Below are 18,719 nucleotides of genomic sequence, written 5' to 3'. Positions count from 1 at the left end.
GAGCATGTCTAGCACATAAAATTATTCAAAAGCATGTTTTATTCCCAGTTCATTTTTTTTTCAATGACTCTGCAAATGTACAAAAATAAAGCTTGGAAATTAATTAATATCATCTATAAATCCTGCTGGGTAGAGCCTAAGTTAGAGAATCATGTTTCAGTTCACAAACAGCAGCATGGCCAACTGAGAGGTAAAGGATGCCTGCTACTGGGATCTGTGCTTTGCACCCTTCCACCCAATTTTGGAACACATTTCCTATTATTTTCTTGAGATGAATGAAGGGACTTTATGATTCAGAGAGACTGAAGTTAAATTCTGCTAGAGCCCTCAGGCAGGTACCTGGTGTATCAGCCATCAGCTACCTCATATCTCCAAACCCAAAATGGTCCTCTAATTGCATCCTTGTGAGGTCTTCCTTCAGACTAGGATGGGAGCCAGAAGCATCTACTTGGCAGTGGTTAGAGAGAAAGAAAATGCTTTATTCCCGGTAAGAGCTCTCTATGAAGTTCTGAGTCCAGATGAACTTCCCAAGGCAGGGCCACCAAAGCTGAAGAAGGGAGAAGAAAGAGCTGGAAAGGTCCTGAGCATGAAATTGACCAAGCCAGCAAGGGACACTCAGTGAGCCCCAAGGGCAGCCGAGGGTAGAGAAATTATCTCTATTATTACTCCTACTGCACCAGCCAGCCAATAGGGAACTGTGGGACTGGGTAGTACCCCAGACACTGGCTGTTACAAGGGTCTCAACATGTCTACTGGGACACTGAAACTCTACCATGGTTCTTTCATGAAACAGGCAACCTGAGGGAGTTTGCAAATGCCTCAACAGAAGATTCTCAGTACATTCTGTGTGGACATGTGATTCATCCACATCCAAAACCTCAAATATGTGCCCAGACAGAAAGTGTGATATCTCATAGTCCCCAAAGAAAGTGCAGGTGGGGGAAGGCAAGGCCTGTTATGACCTGGGTCAGAACCAAAATGGAAGATTCACACCTGACCTTGACACTTGCCCTCCTCACAAAGCAAACAGGACACTTATGTTGGGCCAGGCTGGAAATCCAGGACCACAGAGGAAAGCAGCAAATGGCTTATACCTTCCAGTGCTCAACAATGCTATCTGAAATCTCTAAGTTAAGGAATATGTTAAGCCCATTTTCAAAGAGCAGTGTCCCCTTCCCAGAGGTTGGTGTCTGTGTACTTGGTGTCAGACATAACGTTTAACTCCCTTGCAATCTGTGGAAACAGGCAGCTTTGGACAGGCAACTACTAGATCATAAAGAATCCCACACTGAGGAGACCCACATCCTCCTGTATGCCACAGGAATCCTTTCTCCAGGACCCATCTGCCTCAGCCTCCCTCCTCATAATACTCAAAAGCATCCCTTTAGAGAGGGCTGCAGAGAACCCAAGTAGTACCACTCCCTTCATTGCAGAAAATGGTCAGAATTTTATGTATTTTGGTGGGAACTTGGGGCAAAATTTGGAAAGAACAAAGCACATGTGGGTAAGTGAGTACAGAGCCACTGCCTCAAGGCTCTGCCCAGGTAGCATGAGGGGCCACATGCAATGTGTCACCTCCCCAAGCTGCTCCTGACATGGCCTGACCACAGTAACAGAACAAGCCAGCAACACCACATGCCGGCTCCACTCCCCGCAGGCTCCCAGCATCTACTGAACTGAAATCCAAACCAATATTGGATGGCTGCACTTTCCTTCTCCCAAAACAATGTTTATGGAATTAACACATGATCCAGCAAGCCCACTCCTGGGTATATGTCCAAAAGAACTAAAAGCAGTATCTCAAAGAAACGTTCATGCAGCCATATCCACAGCAGCATTAATCACAATAACCAAGCGATGGAACATACAGGAATGGATAAGCAAAATGCAGTATATACATACAATGGTTTATTATTCAGCCTTAAAAAGGAAGGAAATGCCAATACATGCTAAAATGCAAACCTCGAGGATATTATTCCAGGTAAAGTAATCCACTCACAAAAAGATAAATAGTGTATGATGCCACTTACATATAGGAGGTACCTAGAATAGTCACATTTGTAGAGACAAATCAGAATGACAGTCATCAGAGGCTGGGGGGAGGGAATAATAGAGAATTGTTTAATCCGTACCGAGTTTCAGTTTTGCAAGATGAGATCTGGATATGAATTGTTGTGACTTTTGGGGGCTCAATATAATATGAATGTACTTAATGTCATTAAGCTATACACTTAAAATGATTAAGATGGTAAATTAATTTGTATGTAATTTGCCACCATTTTTTTAAAAAGTGGTTAAAAGAGAGAAACAGTCAATATGTCCTCACAAACATGGAAACAAGCATGAAAGGGGTCATTTTAGACTGCCAAGATGAAACAAGCAAAGAGTAGGAAAAATAGCAGAAGAGAATGACCAAACAGCAGAAATAAAGGGGAAATCAAAAACCAAGATTCTGGGCATTTCTGACCAAAGGACCTCATTTGTCTCACTCACCATAGAGGGACCTGAACAACCAACCACTTCCAAAATGATAACAGGATATTAGTTACAATGCAGTTTTACATAGGAAAAAAAAATCAGACATAAGTAATGACAGTATTCAGAGCTTACCATCTCTTCCAATTAAGTTTCATATTTAGTTTCAACCCTTCATAAAATAGCAAATCATTTTGAAGGGATAAGAACTCATTCTTTGCATGCAACAGTTTCCCCTGTGCTGATTTTTATAAAAAGGCAATTTACTTTAGCCTCTCTGCTTGCACTACACTTTCTTCTTATGAGCGATATACAGTTCCTCAGCCCACAGCACAACTACAATGAGGTTACAGTTTCATTTAGAGTCAACCAAAGCACTCCAAGAAATGCAGAGGGAACTTCATTAAGCCCGGGTGGCTGCACCTGGGCCACCTGAAAACCTGCAATATTCCAAACAAATACCCATTTATTCCAGAGAGGATGCCCTAGGATTTTTCCTCTTAGAGACAATAAATTAAGGATTTAAAAACATAATGGCAGCAACTCAAAACCACAGGGAGTCTCACTTCACACACCCATTAGAACTGCTATCAATAAGCACTGAGGATATGGAGAAACCCAGGCTCTGTTGGCAAGACAGTAAAATGGTGCGTTTTGGGAAATGATACACTGGTTACTCAAGAAACTAAACATACACCTACCGTATTATCTGACAACACCACTTCTGTATGTATACATATTCAAACATATTCAAAGCAGGGTCACAGACATATTTGTGTATCGATGTTTACGGCAGCATTATCCACAAGAACTAAAACGTGGAAAGCAACCCGAATGTCCAAAGACATGTGAATGAATCAAGAAAGTGTGGTATATACATATGATGGAATAGCATTTGCCTTAAAAAGGAAGGAAATTCACAATAACAAGGATGGAACTGGAGGATGTTAGGCTAAGTGAAATGATCAGTGACAAAAGATGAATGTGGTACTGCTCGATTTTTCTTATCTAAAATATCTGAAGCAGTCAAATTCATGAAAACAAAGTAGAATGGGGTTGTCAGGACCTGCAGGGAGGAAAATGGACCTTGTTTGATGAGAATAGGGTTTCAGTTTTGCAAGATGAAAAATTCTGAAGATTAGCTATACAACAATGTGAATGTACTTAACACTACTGAACTATGCATTTAAAATGGCCAACTCACTCAGAAGGGTAAGGGTTATATGTTTCCTCTCATATGCAGAAAGTGGAGAGGAAAAAGAAAAACAGATGCGGGTGGATCTTCTAAAAAAATTAAAGAGATCAGTAGAGGAAAGGGACCAAGGGGTGGGAAGCAGTGGGAAGTTCTGGGGAGTGATATCGGTCAAATTATGTTGTGATATTGTGTGCATATACAAATATGTACTACAAATCCCAGGAATATGCATGACTATAATGTAGCAATAAAAAATGTGGAAAAAATAAAATAGTAAATTTGATGCATGCTCTACCACAACTAAAAATTTAAATGGGAAAGATAGAATGAATTGGACATAACTTTCCTATGTTCATATATGAATATACAACCACAAAAATGGGAAGTTATATTCCATGTATATGTCAAAATACATTGCACTGTCATGTATAACTAAAAACAAAAGTTTAAGAGTTAAAAATTTGAACATTTATGAATCATTTGCCATATACAAGGCCAAAAAGAAGGGTTGCCTTTTCTTTACCCCAGGCACCCAAGACTTTACACAAGAGACCATTATCATCAGATTCATACTCTTCCAAAGTCTTTAATTAGAGTCAGGGAAGTTCTGATATGAAAAAGGAAAAAGATTCCCGAACCTCACTACTCACCATTATGCATATGTTTGAAGTCCAGGTGGGTGGTTATCTAACACTACAGACAAGATCAAGGAACTGCTTCAATTCACACTGTAATGTTCTCAGGACTTGGAGTCACTACCTACTTAAATGACAGAATCACAGAAAGCATGGCTGGGAAGACCAGGACAGTCATCTTTCCCACCACTGCCACCTCCAAGAGACTACAGATCTGCAGCGAGACACCGTGAGCATCCCAAGGTATGTGCAAAAAGTTCAGTTCATAGGACTGAACATGCTGTTCTGCAAATGAAAGCAAAATTTGCTAAGAAAAATTTAAGATTAAAATCATACTCAAAATACCCTTCTAACTTCCTGCATACTTATTTTCTATAGGTCTGTGTTCAAGCACACAGCAGGAAAAGTCCATTCTTTTCCAGTTTGTCTATTCCAATATCCACACTCCTCTTCTCATTGGAAAAACTCCAGTTTTACTTCAAGTGGCCATGCAGCCAGGTAAAAGGATTCATTTCCATGATTCTTTGGCAGCTACCTGCAGCTAATTCTGGCCAGTCAGAAGTAAGCAGAAATGTTGTGGGAAAACTCCCAGAAAGCGTCTTAAGAAGGCAAGAAGCCCATCCTCAGCTCTCTCTCCTCTCTGCTGCTGGAGTACAGAAGCAAGGACTGAAGATCAAGCAATCATTCTACACTGTAAGGGGACTTGCTAGGACAAATACATGAGAGGGAACCACATCCCTGATGCCTTTGAAACTGTCAAACTGGCCCAGAGGAAGCCCCTAGACTTTTTCACATTATAAAAGGAAACTTCTATTTTGAAGCCATTTGCTATTTTTTTTTTTGGGGGGGGGGGTTATCTAAAGGAAAACTAAATTCTAAGAAACAAATTTTTACAAAATTCTTCAAAGAATGGAGAGAGAATTCTATAGAAGTGGAGGCAATAACAGTAACCTACTTCTCAAAATCTAAAAACTCACATATATATACAGTAGAGGGTGTAGGGTATACAGAATTTCTGGACTACCCTTACAACTGTGTTTGTGTCTCAAAACATTTTAATTTCTAAAAGCATCTTTAAAAAGCAACCAGACAGTCAAACAAATACCCCATAAAAACAATATTTAAAATAAAATAACAAATGTCAAAATACAAGTGGGTGAGAACAAATTCCACAACACTAAAATTTAAGTGGGTGAGGACAAACCACCAACGGCCATGAGATATGCATGGTATTATTGTCTGTCCAAGAGAAATTGAAGGGAAGCAACGAGACATCCAATAGACCTGAGAGCAAGAGAACTCAAAATAGCCAGCAAGTACTCATTGGAAAGAATAGGCAGCTAGTTTGGGAACAACTGAAAGAAACTGAGGGGTACTGACCAATCCAACTTGCAAATCAACAAGCCCAAGTTTTGGGCTCAAGACTCTGGAGCAGTCTAGTCCTGTGCATTATTAAAATTGGCCCCAGATATATTGGATTAGACAAAGAAGAATAAAAGAAAGAAAGGGGGGATGGGAATAGGAAAGACAGAATAAATTGGACATAACTTTCCTATGTTCATATATGAATATATGACTAGTGTAACTCCGCATCATGTACAACCCCAAGAATGTCAAGTTGTATTCCATGGATGCATAATATGTCAAAATACATTCTACTGTCATGTATAACTAAGAAAAATTTTTAAAATTTGGTTCCCAAGGCTAACTTACAGAGTAGAAGCAAAATGGAGGAAGATAAGAATAATGTAAAGGAAAAAGATGGACCAAATAGAAGTGAGACAGGAACAGACCCCAGAAATCTCAGTACATCAGTCATGTTTCTCGATGTTATCATAAATAGACAAAGTTCAACAAAGAAACAATTCTGAACCAAGCCTCCTTATGAAAGTTCAGGAAAATCGATCTCACAAAAATGAGCAACATAAAAGTATTGAGGTTAAGTTTCATGCAGAGCTATTATAAGGAAAAAGATAAAAGGAGTTGAATCAATATCCCTAAAGACAATGAAAACAATGTTAAAAAGGTACACCTAAACAAATTTGTAACCTACCTTTTTCAAAATGTGATAAAGACAGAAATGATACAAGACAAGAAAGACCAACATAAAATGGAATTAGAAGAACAGATGACAGAACTCAGGATTATAATTTGAATAAATTGAAAAGATATGAAGACTAGAAGGAAAACAAAAGTAAACATGACAGATAATGCTTTAAAGATGTATAAAGTTAAAAGGAGACATTTCTTTACATCAAAAAGAAATGAAAATGATGCAAGACAAACACTCATCACAGGTAGACTAAGGAGGTCTACAATACAGATAACATGAGTCCCTGAAGCAAAGCAAGGGAACAGAATACTAAACTACAAGAAAATTTTCCTACAACATGTTATTTGTAATATTTGTAATATTTTATATTTCACATGTACTTCAAATTACATATTAAAAGAGCAGCTTATGTCTCAGAGAATACTGACCCATAATGACCTCCCCCAAAACACATTTTAGTAACTGCACTTTATGGAAAAAGAATATCTCTTTGGGGAATCTATAAACAGTGATTTAAAAGAAAAATAAAAGTGAGTATCACACTTTCAAAAATCAACACTTATACAAAAGAAAATATAAGAAAATGTGAGTGAAGGACATCATACAGCAAAAAAAAAAAAAAAATTTAAGTATACTCAAACTGTCAGCAACATACAAACTTCAGAGCCCTTATGAAAAAAAAAAAAAACTAAAATAAGAATCCTTTTATTCATCACTGACTTCTAAAATTCAACTTATCAAGGTTCCCAAGGAGCTGTGTTTATGTGGTATCTGTAGACAAATTACCTTCCAGAAATTGACATATTAAAAAAAATTTTAAAGCAATATATCCAGTATTCCCTAACATATGTAACCTGTTTGGGGGAAAGAACTATGTTCCAAAATAAAAATAAAAGTGTTTTTATTTTCATAAAGTCCTTTAATCTCTTAACACATAACAAAACTGCACATCTGCTATGTATTCAATATATTCAAAGTCACAAAACTGGAAAACTCTATCACATGATCATGAAAGGGGGATAAAAATGGCATCTTAGAATTATATGAAGAAAGTTTGACCTCAAAGACCACCTAGCTAGAGAAGGGGCCTACAACACAAAATAACTAGAGCAATATCGTAAAGGTTGGTGAGCTTTAAATGTATAAGTACTTGTAGAATTTAGAGTAAATAGGAGCTAAACTGAAGAGAACATAGTCTAGAATGGCTATACATTCTAACAAAATAGTTATAAAATTACCAAAAAATGAGAACAAATGCAAAAAAAAAAAAAAAATCCTCCACTCTTCTCAGCTATTATATGACTGGTGATAGTAGTACTGTTGTTCTGGTACTTCTGTGTGGTCTAAAGTAAATTGAGTAAATATCAGATATTCTAATTCTATACACTTCTGTGTTCTTAAGAGCCTGAACTTGGGGTAAAAGGACAAGATATTGATGTGGTACAGGAAAGTTTACATAAAAACCTGTAGTACAGATTTTGTAGTATCAGTATGCTCTCATAAGCTATTTGATCCTAGATAAATACATATACTGAACATATGCCCAATATACATCTCAATGCATATCTCAGGCTCAGAAACACTGACAGCCCAATAGCAATGAGCACCCAAACTGTAGCCTTAAAATAGTGTTTTCCATTAACAGATCCAGGCTTTCCTGGAGAAATGGCCAATTCCAGGCCTGAGGTAAGTAACAGAGGATTGAAAATCTTGCTTATACCACCAAGAGGAAGCTATGAAGAACACTAAGGATTAAGAAGAACCAACCTAGGTGTTCTTCAACAGATGAAGGGATAAAAGAAAATGTGGGATATGTGTGTGTGTGTGTGTGTGTGTGTGTGTGTGTGTGTGTGTGTGTGTGATGGAATATTACTCAGCTTTAAAGAATGAAATTATGGCATTTGCTGATAAATGGATGGAGTTGGAAAATATCATGCTAAGAAAAATAAGCCAAACCCAAAAAAACAAAGGCCAAATGTTTTCTGATATGTGGATGCTAATTCACAATGGGGGTGGGGGTCACTAGGGAAGAATAGTTACTTGATTAGGTAGAGGGAAGTGAAGCGAGGGGAAAGGGCATGGGGGTAGGAAGGATAGTAGAGTGAAACAGATATTATTACCTCATGTACATATGCTTACATGACTGATATGATCCTACAACATGCACAAAATGTTGAAAATGAGAAATTATGTTTCATTTTTGTATGATTTATCAAAATGCAAAAAAGCATTCTACTGTCATGTATAACTAATTAGAACAAATAAATTAATGAGAGATACTCATAGCACCTCTTTATAAACATTACAAGTAAGTTAAAAGAAATGACAAATACTGTGGTTTTTACCTGGACTGTCCTCAAAGTCTGTGTTCAGAGATGGGGTCTGGGGGTAATAATTGGATCATGAGGGCTCTGATCTCATCAGATTAATTCATTGATGAATTAATTTGGTCCCAGTGGAGGTGGGACCAAATTAGAAGAAATAGGTCACTGGTGATTGCCCGGAAGGGTGTACCTTCTCTCTGGCCTTTCCTCTCTTCAATTCTGCTTCCCAGCTACCATACTGTTCATACTAAGCAGCATCTGTCCTGCCACACCCTTCTTCCATGATGTCCTTCCACCTCAAGCCCAGAGCAATGGGTCTGGTTGACTGGATGAAAATCTTTGAATCCATGAGCCAAAATAAACTATTCCTCCTTTAAGTTGTTTATGTCAGATATTTTGGTCACAGCAAAGAAAAGCTAACATAATAAGAATATCACATTTTGTACACTAGTGAATTAATGGCCATAGGCATTGAGCATTCTAGATAAGCAACACAAACAGATTAACAGATAGTGGGTGCCCTCAGACCAAAGGAGTCTCCTCAGACATAAAGAGTAGCCTCAGTAAGCCTTTAGAATCAGTGGCAAAAATCAAACCAGGCTTTTAAAATGTCAATAACTCTCTACACAAACAGTCAGTAAATAATATCAATTTGCACAAAATACAGAACCAGCTTTTGGTGGCTGAATAAACAAGGTACATCAATCCCTTTTTGTGTAAAATTCCAGACTGGTCATTGACGTTTTTCTCAGCTGACAACTCCCTAGTACTCTTGCCTAGTACAAGGTCCCTTGCCACAGGCAATGGCAGATACAAATGGACGATTAGAAATGTGCTTTTTCTTCTCTAGGCTTCTCTGAGCCCCACTCACAACTCTGCAAATCATGAACTTGGTTCTCTGCCCAATTCAACCTGTATTACTCCAGTGAAATACGTCTGTACACTGGCATCATAAGCCCCATGCCCCTTAGGGACTCTGCAAGAAACCAGGGCCCAGATCTGCCATGCTCCATGGATATCAGAAGAGCTTCAGGAACAGTTTGGCCAAAGGGGGGGGGGGGGGGGGCAATCACAGATTTTAAAATATGCCTTTATATTTCAATATTTAAAAATGCTCATTTTTTTAAACAAGGTTTGAGTGGGTTTTTTTTTTTAAGACCTATTATTGCTCAAGGCATATTCTGAGGCTTCATACAATGGTTTAAATATTCACAGCTCCTCTCAAAAAATGGCTTCTTCCAAAAATAATAACAGAATGAAGCAAAAACTATTACCCTAGGTGAATGTATGATTACACAAATGGTATGCCTCTACTTCATGTACAGAGAAATAAGATGTATCCCATTTGTTTACAATAAAAATGAATTAAAAATAAAAGAAAATTTTTTTAAAAAATGGCTTCTTCCTTCATACTATCTCAAATGGATTTTCCATCAAGAGGGCCATCTAGGTTCTAAGCCAGTAGTCTTCTTACCAGAAAGTTCAGCACAAACATTCAGTGACCAGTTCCAGTAACTAACTTACCAAGACACCAGATAACATTGTTTCTTGTAATTTCTTACAATCCATATTTGTCAGTTTAACACAGTTGTGTGTCCTTTTAATACTACACTCCACTTGCCATCATTTGGGGAAGCAGGAAGTCTCACTGCAGTTAATCATGGAATTGGGCCAACCTCCAATTCCTCCAAACACACAGCCCCTTCCCCACACAGCAGGGCCCCCTTCCAGTGTTCTAGTGGGGGAAGCTGGTCAGCTAGACCATGCCTTTCTCTCTTACCCTGACCTCCCACTCCTCCCTCTCAGTTCCCTGCTATTCATGTCATCCCAGAATATTCTTCATTAAGTTCTACTCTCATTACTCCCCGCCCCCATTCAAAATCTGATTTCAGCAATTCCCTTTTTTTCTATTTGGCAAGGTAAAAATGTCATTATCCATTTATGAAGACTGTCTACACAAAAGACCTGAATAGCCTTCAACTGGGTGGCCCAATATTTAAATTGGTATCTTGTCTGAACCTACCAATAAACTTATGAGCCAGAGAGCATTCACCCCAGTAGAGAACTCAAAAATCAGGTCTTCTTCATTCAGCCTCATTCCTTAATGAGCCACCACACACACATATACCTCAATGCCATTTCCAGTCTTGATCTCTTTCCAAGTAAGTTGTCTCCATTCCATTGCTAACTTCACTTTGCTCCTGCTAACACCATTGGGGGTTTCTTCCTTGGTCATTCCCTCAACCCCCTCCTTGTTACCCACACAATTCCTTCCTAGTTTTCATTAACTACTCACCTCCCATGTCTCTTACCAGCACCAAATGATTTACAACCAGTCTCTGGATCCAGAGGGTTTAGCTCCCTGGCCACACAAGATACCTCCAGAATCCAGATTTTTCAGTTTGGGGCCCTAACAACCCTAGAATAGGATCAATTGTACCAGTCAAAATGACCATGTCCTCAAGTTGCTCACAGCATCAGGGTCTTTCTCCCACGTTGATATTCTCTGAGCTTAACACAGTACCAGGCACACAGCTGGGGCTCCAGAAGTACTAGTTTCCTGGGAGAATAAATCGATTGTCTGAGTGAATCGGTCCCATCTCACCAGCCTCTCCACACACTGTGCTACTGTGAGGATTGCTGGCAGCTTCTTAGCCCCTCTACAGCTCTCTTGGGGCCAGCTCCACAGCAGTGGTTCTCAATCAGGGCCACCTTTGTCCCCTCCCAAGGGACATCTGGCACTGTTTGGGAATATTTCTTGCCCTTACAACTGAGGCATTGTTACTGGCATCTAGTGGGTAGAGACCAGACCCTGCTGAACATCCTACAGTGCACAGGACAGCCCTCGCAACAAGCAGCATCTGGCCCAAAATGTCAACAGCACCAAGATGGAGACAATGCCCGGAAGACTCAGACCCTTAAAAGTGATGGAAACATCACAACATTCACCACCACTTTCAGATTTGTCATAAATACTTTTGACATTACATTAAATTATTGAATTCTGACATTAAGCTGTGCAGCCTTCTGCCCCACAACAGGCCCAGAAGCACGCGGCAGTCATGGCAGACGCTCTGGAATGACCACATCACAAACTTCTGGAGCTGGCTGCAGCATTTCTGCCTACTAATTTTAATCTCTTTCTCAAAGGTCATGAATATTTTCAGACCTCTTAGCACAAGCTTATTGTGGGCAGACTTGGTACATGTTGCTTCCAGTTGGCAAAGCACTTCATTCGCCAGCACCCAAGCTTAGTTACAGGCTTAACTTGGTCCATGTCACTTTCCAAGGGACTTTTTGAGACCATTATCCTAATTGGCAAATGATATGTAACTACCAGAAGGCTGTGTTTCAGCAATTATATTTATAATGAAAGCTTAATCTCCAAAAGAAAACAGTAATTCATTAAAACCGCCCTTCCCATCTGCCATTACAGCAGCCAAAGGAAAAAGAATCTGCTCCATGGTAAGGTATAAATTAGTTGCCGGAGCACAAAACCCAGGCAAGGCCAGACAAAGGGAATCAAGATACACACCCTACTTGGTCCCAGTCAAGCTTTATCTTGCTGTACCCTTAGTAAATAGGTGAAAGAAGGGACAGCAGCTTGGGGATCAGGAGCTGGGAGTGTGGGACCAGGTTTCACTTTGTCTACTGCTCAGAGCAGCATTTTTAGCAGACCGTATTCAGTTCTACATTTTCTCAGCACTTCAGGGAGGATGACTCCATGGTCTGATATTTCAGTTCAGCTCTCCCTAGGATCCCAAATACAGTTCCTCTTATTATTCACATAGATATATTAAGACACACATGTGCTGTGCATTGTTGTACCGAAGCCAAGAATAGCTACCAGATACAGCATGTCCACTTTGTGCCAGGCGCTGTTCTAAGTACCTGATGTAGACTCATTCATTTAATCCCCCAACAACTGTCTCATTTTACAGGTGAAGTGGAGACAGAAGCAACTTGAGCAAGTTCACAGAGCCTGTAAATGATGGAGCCAGACTATGAACCAGACAGACTAACTCCAAAGTTCAGGGACAAGCACCAGACATGACAACCAGAGCTCATATGCAGTGAGTCCTTGTTATGAATTGGAGCTGGGATGCCCCCCAAAAGCTCACGTGTTGGAGGCTAGGTCCAGAGGTAGGACTTTGGCGAAGTGATCAGATCATGAGGGTTGACTTCATCAGTGGATTAACCCATTGGTAACTAACTACTGGAGGTGGTGGTAAACTGTAGGCAGCTAGGGCATGTTTGGAAGTAGGTCACCAGGGGGCATGCTCTGAGGACAACATCTTGTCCCTGGCTCTTTCCCCTTTCACTGCTTCCTGGTTGCCATGAGGAGAGCAGTTTTTCTCTGCTGTACCCATCCACCATGATATTCTTCATCACCTCAGGCCCAAAGCAATGGAACCAATCAACCATGGACTGAAACCTGTGCAGCCATAAGCCAAAATGAATACTTCCTAGTCTAAGTTGTTTGTAACAGGTATTTTGATCACAGGGATGAAGAACTGATGTAACATGGCCTACCATATCCAGGAGCTATGACAAGTGCTTCACATGACCCATCTCATCTGTGGGGGGCATGGAAGACCTCAGGCTATTTTCCCTGTGGTATGCTGGGATCTTTGAGCAGAACCCAAAAATATGAAGAGTCAACAAAGGGGAAAGAATAGACAAAAAGTCATAGGCCATGTAGCTTGTTTGGAAAGTCATTAGCAGAACAGGAGGTATGTCATCTTACCCAGGACTCCAAACCCACTCTCGAGGTGTGCACAATGACCAACCACTCACTTTGAAATAGTCACCTGAGGACTGGGAGATTAAGTGACCTATGCCAAGAGAAAGAATCAGGATTCAACATGGGCATATCTGGCTTCAAAGCCCTGGTTTCCAAGGACTCTGCTAAGATCCAGGTCATGCCATCCCCCTGTGGCCTCAAATTTGCCCAAGCTCTAATTCCCTGGATTTTCCATTGTCCACGGCATCCCCCTGTGGGGCCCTCCTATGATTATGAAAAAGCTCCCATGGACCAGGCAACTCAACCTGGGTGAGGGACCCACCTGGACTCCAGGGACCCGCCAACATCCCTGCAAACCCAGGGACTTGGTACTTGTCTAGGATTAGGCCAACCCTTGGAAAAATAATCTCTAATTCCTGGCCCTGCCCTGAACTGTTCAGTAGCCTAACAACTTCCTACATTCCCTCCAAATGCTGCAGGGAGCAAAGTGTCTCACCAGATGTAACACAGTCACCATCATATGGTAAGCACAGGTCCCCTGCTAGATCACTCACACAGGTAGGGAGCTTTCTTAAAACGTGTTTGTTGCAATATACTCTTGCAGCAATGACCAGTGTGTGTGCCAGGGCAGGAACCCAGCAGGGGCAGTCTTCACCAGAACGACGAGCACCAAGTGGGCCTCCAGCTGCACACCCTGCATGGTGTCACATTTTATTTTAGGCTCACTCCTTATCTTTGACCTCACACACTCTGGCCTTAAAAAGAACAAACTCAGGATACCCTCCAGTTTCCACTCAGCTTGGCACAGGCATGCTTCTCCAAGCCAGAGGAAGGAAAGCAGGAATCGCTGCCCTTGTGACTGCACACACACATGGACACAGCTCATCCATCGAGACGGCAAGACCTGCAGGAGCAGGGCTAGAACTAAAATACCACATCCAACTCCTCCACATATCCTGCAGGGAGTCTTTCTATGGGGATTCTGGGATCCACAGGTAACTCTGCTCTTTCCTTCCCAAACTCGGACATGAGTGAATGGGCAGGCAGAAGAAGCCTTCCCAGTTTCTTCAGTCAAAGAGCTTCCAGACAGGCTGTCGCCCTTCCCTGAGCAAAGCCATTCAGGGTCCTCAGAATAGAACACTCACTGAAGAGGGAGGCACTGGGCTTCACCTGCTCACTGCCTTTCAAATGCACCCTTTTTCCTGAGGAAGGAATGAAGGGGAAGTGCTGGAAAGCCACCAGTGTCTCCCTGAGGGGCTGAGGGGAATTCCCTGTTCTCTCTGCAAATAGAGATGAATCCTCAGCAGAGGAAAAATGAAGGTCCATGCCACATCATCTTAGGGTCTACATGTAGAGAAAGCTCATTCTTTAAAAAAAAAAAAAAACACCCTACTAATGCTCCAGGAAAGAATAGTAACTGTGTAAGTCCACTGAGAAGCAAGGAGAAGGGAAGTACATAGGACTGTCAGAGGCCAAAGTCCACACACAGCTCTGTGGATAACAATGAACTACAGATCTATTTATTATCAATAAAACTCTCATTCTGACACTCACAGTTTGGATGTGATATGTCCCCCAAAAGCTCGTTTGTGAAAATGCAAAAAGGTTTAGAAGAGAAATGATCAGGTTATGAGAGCCTTAACCCAATCAGTGAATTAATCCCGACAGGACTGAATGATAACTAAAGGTGGGCAGAGTGCGGCTAGAGAAAGTGGGTCACAGGGGCATGCCTTTGGGGTATATATTTTTTATCTGACCAGTGGAGTCTCTTGCTTCCTGATCACATGAGTTACTTCCCTCTGTGACACTCTACAGCCATGATGTTCTGCCTCACCTCAGGCCCCAAGGAATGGAGCTGGCTATCTATGAACTGAGAGCTCTGAAACCATAAGCACCCCCCAAAATAAACTTTTCCTCCTCTAAAATTGTTCTGTCATTCAGACACAGCAGCAGAAACGCTAACAACAACAGACACCACACAGAATCCTGCACATTCTTCAGAAACTGACACTACCAGTGATAGAATCTAGAGGATAATAAACACAAGAGCGGTGTGGTGGGTGAATTTTCAATCTTTGAGTGTTCTGACCTCCAGCAAGGTAAGGAGGGCAAAAGAAAAGTACTTGAAGAACAGGGAACTTTCCCCAACTGACTTCTAGGGCCTTCCCATGGGGCTAAGCTACAGTTCCAAGAACATATTCTGCCCTTTTATATAATACACTAAAATTTCCATTAAAAGTTCTCTCAGGTCATCGTTGAGGCCATTACTGTTTGCAAGGAGGGTCCTGGGGGATTTGGGCCCGGCCACTGCCTTGTCAGCCATCACCGCTGCCATGGTGCTCCTCCAGGGAGTGTGGGGCATGCTGAGGGACTTGGGAAAGTCTGAAGTAGAGCTGTGCTCCAGCTGTGGAAATCATCTGCGCTCACCCTTCAGATCTGAAAGTATCAGAACTAATTAGAAGAATTGCGGAGCTATGGAGGGAACTTCCTGAGTCACAGAAAAAAATATGAAGATGCTTATAAGGCAGACTGGCAGGCATACAAAGAAGAGATAAACAGAATTCAGAAACAGCTAACTCCAAGTCAAATGATATCTTTGGAAAAAGAAATCATGCAAAAATGTTTAAGAAAGAAAGCTTTAATTAAAAAAAAGAGAGTTAACAATGCTTGGAAAGTCAAAAAGACCTCACTCAGCTTATAACATTTTTGTATCTGAAACCTTCCAAGAAATTAAGGATGGTTCATCGCAGGCAAAGATGAAATCTGTGAATGAAACTTGGAAAAATCTGTCTAGTTCTCAAAAGAAAGTATATATTCAATTTGCTAACGATGATAAAATCCGTTATGATAATGAAATGAAATCTTGGGAAGAACAAATGATTGAAGTTGGATGAAGTGATCTTATATGTGGCAAAATGAAGAGCCAAAAAAAAAGATGGCATTGAGGAGGAGTGTTAAGATAAAAGATGGAGCTGTGTTCATGATGATTGGGCACAACAAACCAATTAGGTCTCAGTAACCTGAAGCTGTGTAAAATTAGAAAGGATAAAGTTGGTGAACATTTTATATTCAATTCCTTTTTCTTTAGCCCATGAACTTCTGCTAGTTGAATACATTTTGTATTAGTATTTTGACAACCTAAACAGTTGAAAGTTCATGCAAAATTTTATTTTGTGTTTAAGAACTACTGAGGATCAAGATAATCCATACAAATGGAGCAGTGAATCATTTTACCTTTGATAAAGGTAAACCAGTCTGTGAAGTTTTTTTATATTGGAAGACAATTATGGAAAGAGAATTGTTTCCTTATGGAAGCAGGAGTTTCTTTTCAAATTTGTGACATATTATAAATGACAGTGTTCTATGATGTTATTATGCATTTTTAAAAAAGCAGCCAGAGCTCATCTAGGTACATTTCTATTCCTTGGGTATAATTCATATTTTATTCAGAGTTGATGGTTGTACATGTATGTAACAGTTGGTTTCAATAGTAACTTTTTATAAAAGGGACTGAGATTTATAAACCTTTTTCTCATTGTCTTTCTTTTAACTAAAGTAAAAACTAAGAAATTATGTATGAAATCTATGCATATTATTTTATATTGCATAGAATAAAAATTCTAATTTTTCATTTTATACTTTTGTGAATTATGCATTTGTAAATGGAACATTTTTCTTGAGGGAATTTTATTTTTTCTGAATTATTATTTCTCTTTTAAGTTAGTATATTTATTCACACACACACACACACACAAATATGGTAAATTTTTAAATGAGAAATCTAAAACATGCAAATCTCCATCAGGAATTTGAAGCATTTTGCATAACATATAAAGGTCTTCATAAAAGACAGCAAACTACGGTATATGGGTCAAATCTAGTCCTCTGTCTACTTTTCATGGCCTGTGAATTAAGAATTTTATTTATATTTTAAATGATTTTAAAAAAGACTATGAATGTGAAAATGAACATGAAATTTAGTGTACTTAGTTTCATTGGACATGAAACTAAGTCATGAACTAAGTCATGTTCATTCTGCTTATCATGTATGACTGCTTTTGTGCTATCATGATGAAGTTTACTGGCTGCTACCGAGACTAACCTGGAAACCCTAAAATACGTACTATCTGACCCTTTATGGATACAATTTGCCAACTCATGTTTCATAGCATAGTCCAGAGTGACTAAGGTTCTTATGTATTGTAATGTTAGGATAGTTTTTTTTTTTTTTTTAGCTGCTTCGGATGTTCTTGTTTTAGAATCAGCACTCAAGAGAAAAAGCTACATAAGCTATATAAGGTAAATAATTGTTCCTCACTGTTAGCAAGGAAAGTAATCTTCAGTCTCAAATTATGTTGCAGTATAATGAAAAAGATTCATGTTATGTGAAATAAGAGTCTCAAATTATTTGCTATGGATGAATAAAATGTACCTTAAAAGTTAAAAAAAAAGTTCTCTCACTTTGCCAGATGTGGTGGTGCACACCTGTAATCCCAGCAGCTCAGGAGACTGAGGCACAAGGATTGCAAATTCAAAACCACCTCAGCAACTTAGTGAGGTCCTAAGCAACTTTTAGGGCCCTCCCTGTCTCCAAATAAAAAGGGCTGGGGATATGGGGATATGGATCAGTGGTTAAGTGCTCCTGGGTTCAATCCCCAGTAGAAAAAAATTCTCCAATTTTAAATAAACTATTTCTCTAAAATTCAGTTGGGGAAGTTGGGGCTTAGGGTAGTTCCACCATTGGCTTCTAGAAACCCCAGACTCCTTGTTCTGTCAAGTTCCCTTTACCTGTGCCCAAGAAAGAAGTGCCTCCATCCTTGCCCTTAAGTCTCACTGGGAATCAGGGGTAGACACATCACAACGCAGTAATGGAAGAACAAGAGGTCAGTGAATGGTGCTATAAGCACTGGGGACACAGGACCAGTGGGCCCATGCCCTGCCAACAAGGGGAAGCCAGAGTTGGATGTTGAAATGAAGTACAGGTATCCAGTAGACAACAGTCACATCAATGACAGATCCAGAACTCAGGTGAGAGCTGGAAACTCCAAGCACACAGCCTTTAGTTAGGGCTAGGATGCCCACCTGTACCTCATTTACTCATAAGCCTGTGTACTTCTTTATAGTCCTTTGCAGAGTGGTTGCACCCAATGGACACTGAATCTTGATTTCAGATAGAAATCTGGAGATTTTTCACATAGCTTCAAGATAGTGGTGTTTTCAGGCTCATACCATCTGACAGTAACAGCAAGGAAACTCCCAATAATGAAAATCCTGCAGGCCTACTAGAGGCCAG

The 18,719-nt window shown here is 40.2% G+C and overlaps 1 protein-coding gene and 1 pseudogene across 22 annotated transcripts in view; one reads left to right on the top strand and one right to left on the bottom strand.

The window, feature by feature from the left end:
* Positions 1–18,719, bottom strand: part of FHOD3 (formin homology 2 domain containing 3) — a 491,479-nt gene that overhangs the window by 390,984 nt on the left and 81,776 nt on the right. The window lies entirely within an intron of this gene.
* On the top strand, positions 15,286–17,062 carry LOC306642778 (transcription factor A, mitochondrial-like; annotated as a pseudogene). Its single transcript has one exon. The product of its transcript is annotated as a transcription factor A, mitochondrial-like (transcript).

Source organism: Sciurus vulgaris (assembly GCF_902686455.1).
Source record: "Sciurus vulgaris genome assembly, chromosome: 13".
Lineage (NCBI taxonomy): Eukaryota > Metazoa > Chordata > Mammalia > Rodentia > Sciuridae > Sciurus > Sciurus vulgaris.
This window is presented reverse-complemented; position numbering and strand designations above follow the sequence as displayed.